This window comes from Triticum dicoccoides, chromosome 2B (assembly GCF_002162155.2).
Source record: "Triticum dicoccoides isolate Atlit2015 ecotype Zavitan chromosome 2B, WEW_v2.0, whole genome shotgun sequence".
NCBI classification, from domain to species: Eukaryota; Viridiplantae; Streptophyta; class Magnoliopsida; order Poales; family Poaceae; genus Triticum; species Triticum dicoccoides.
The window spans coordinates 281,647,840-281,651,257 of NC_041383.1; positions in this window are offsets into that span (position 1 = coordinate 281,647,840).

Consider the following 3,418-nt stretch of genomic DNA (forward strand, 5'->3'; position numbering starts at 1 on the left):
TAGTCGTCCATCAAACGCTCCCACTCGAGGTACTCCTCGGGTTCTTGAGTCCCATAGAAAGGAATCTTGTGGTCGGTGTCGAGGTCGTAATAGCTCGTGGAAGTCGCGGACTTGAGCTTGGGGAGCTTCTCTTGAGCGTAGTCTTGGGGTGCTTGTTGGTGAAGATGCCATATGTCCATAGACGAAGATTCCTTGAAGTCGCTCGGCGAAGATGCCAAGGGAGATGGTGAAGTCATTGAGCGGTAGTTGGTGTTGAGCTCTTGACCGTCACGTTCTTGTTGGTGATGGTGTCGATGCCGATGTGACCTTGCCAGAGATCATAGCTCGGAAGCATGTGCAATTGACCGTCTTCTCGAAGATGAGGAAGATTGCTTGTAGCACTTGATGAGGGCTTTGATGTCCTCCATCTGAGTTTGCATCTTGGCGTCGAAGTTGTTGTTTGTGGCATCGAACTCGTCGTTGTTGTTGTAGACCGAAGGTGAAATGCCTTGCCTATCCATCACAAGACTCGAGTAGAGGTGAGTAGGAAATGAGATAAACAATACCAAGTTACCTTTTCCCAAAGTTGAGGATGTATCCCGTTTCACTCAATGTGAAATGAAAGAATAGTGGAATTGGTACCGGACTTGTTCACTCACACCTATCAAGTAAAGCTTATGGAGTAGCTCGGTGAGGATAGTGGCACAAAAATTTGATGCAAAATGTTAGCTAGAGTCAATAATGTTGAAAGAGATTCACAAATTCGCAAGTAAAACAAGTAGACCAATAGCAATGAATGGCACACGGAAACATACACACGGATAGATAAATGGGGTTGTGCAACTAAGGAATGAGCACAAAATGTGGAATCCACGTAAAACGCTCGTGTTGCACAACTCAAGAGAGACGCTAGCACGATTGCTTAACAGGCGGATACAACACTTGTGCACAACCTATAAGATGCAAAATGGATAAACTTTCTATCCCAAGTATGCTATGTATGTATGGTTCCCGGTGTTTCTCACAAGATGATCCAAGATGATCGGATATGACAATCTTATATGCAATGTGGTATGATGCTGTGGCACTTTCTTACAAGCTCTTTGCTCTTTCTCTTTTGCTTAAAAGCTTTATTTCTTTTTTTGTATGGCCACTTTTGCACAATGCACAAACCAAGATAGCAATTGTGTATATGCGGGAACAAACTTCTGACACAAGATATGATACCAATATATGCACCACGATGATATGGTATGTATGCTATGGGAGTTATGATCACTAATGTGCACAAGTCACGTTGCCGGCAATACTCAAATGGCTAGTCTCGATAGGCAAGTGATGCAAAATGGGCTAGGGGTTATCAATGCAATGGCAAGGGAATATACAATGGTGTCGTCGAGGTTACCGTCCTTTGTGATGATGAGTGGAGGTGTTCTTTATGTAGATACCATGTTGATGGAGACTCGTCCCTAAGTAGCCGAAACACCTTAGGAAACGGAAAAAACCGTGAATTCAAAATCTCAAATGACAAATGTCAAATGGTGGTAGCGGGAAAGCGGTGGTGGTTGCGGAAACTCAATGGGATTGCGGGAATGCAATGATGGGTTTTGAGATGCAATGCGGAAGTGGAGGGTAAGGTGGTGGACTATACACGGTGTCGGAGTTGAAGCAATGGTCCCTAAGTAGCCTAAACAACTTAGGAGACTCGAATCACAACTCAAACAACCTCAAATGCTAAGGGGAACAAAATGGGTTAGGTTGTGGTGATCGGTGGTGGCTACGCGGATGATATGGTGGAGGGCCTAGGCAAACTTTCCAAATTTTGGAAAATTGGATGGAGTCAAATGGTGTTGGAACCTATATAGATGGATGGGGGATGTCAATATCTACTCAACGAGCTAAAGAATGCGAAAATCAGACTCCGGATGTGGAAGTTATGGGCAAAATGGTGAAACTCGAAACACTAAAACTGGGTGGGGCAGTAGTACCGCTTGGGAGGGCGGTAGTACCGCTTGTGGTGCTCAGCGGTAGTACCGGTTGGAGGGCGGTAGTACCGCTCGTGTCGGGAAAATTTGCAGATCGAAATCGGGGTGATTTTGGAGTGGAAAAGGATGATTTCGGGGCAAAATTGGATGGATTTCGTGGATGGAAAGAGGTGAAACTTGGGGAGATGCTAGATCCACTCGAAACCAAGCAAATCCACGGATCAAAATCAACAAAACATCATCAAACCAACAAATCACAAAAAAAATTGGGGCTATTTTTGGTGGGGATTTTCAAATTTTAGGACGAAATCAAGCAAAAGAAGGCTAGAAAAAGAGGGGTAGGGGCTCCAACTTCGTGATCAACCTTGCTCCGATCCAAGATGATGTAGGCTCGAACCCTAGAGGCCCGGTCTTTCACGATTGGAGTGGGATCCCTCGAAGAACACAAAGAACACGGGGAAGAATAGAGAGAAATCACAAGGGGTAATACTCAAGAACAAGTCCAATCACACATCCACTAGACAATCAAACACACAAGATCCACAAGGTACATGAAGAACAAAGATAAAGATACAAGGTAGAGTTAATCTCCAAGAGGAGGTCTTGATGGTATCCTAGACGGATCTTCCCACGAGTGGGGGGGGGGGGGTCTTGATGATATCCCGCAGGATCTTCTCCCATGGAGGTCTTGAACTCCATGGGAGTGGTCTCTCTCTCAAGAGGAGAAGGTAGGAGCAAAGCTCACCTAAGAATTAGCTATCATATTTGCTAACCCTAGAAAGGAGGTGGAGGTGGTATATTGATAGTCTAAGCCACGAAGGGGTAAGTGGGAGAGGGATACAAGGCCAAAGGCCCGCAGCTGCGCACAGGCAGGGCGGTAGTACCGGACTCATGGGCGGTAGTACCGCTTGAGCGGTAGTACCGCTGGGAGTGGCGGTAGTACCGGACTTATACCGCTTGATCACTGGAGTTTTCGGATTGAGCGGTAGTAGGGCGGATGCTGGGCGGTAGTGCCGCTTGGGTGGCCTCAGCGGTAGTACCGCTTGGAGTGGGCGGTAGTACCGCTCGTTCTGGAGCGGCTAGGTTCTCTTCCTCCTTCTCTTCCATGCTTCCCTCGCGGATGGTGTAGTCGTTCCTTGGCACTTGCACTCCTCCTCGACATCCGTGAAGCTCCGACAATACCTATGCATGCACACGGGAGAAGTGTCAAGTAGTATACCATGCTCGAAGGGGTCAAGTGAACACGTATAAAGGAGAAGATTCACCTTTATGTATGAGAAGTAGATGTCCCACAAGTCACTTCCCGAACGGACTCTTGACATGGTGATGTCCATAGGATGCTCCGCATCACAATCCCTCACGGGTAAAAGGATAGGTAAAATTGTTGTAGATTGGACAAATAGATCTCGCGGGAACACAAAATAAAATAAATAAATAAAACTTGCAGCAAGGTA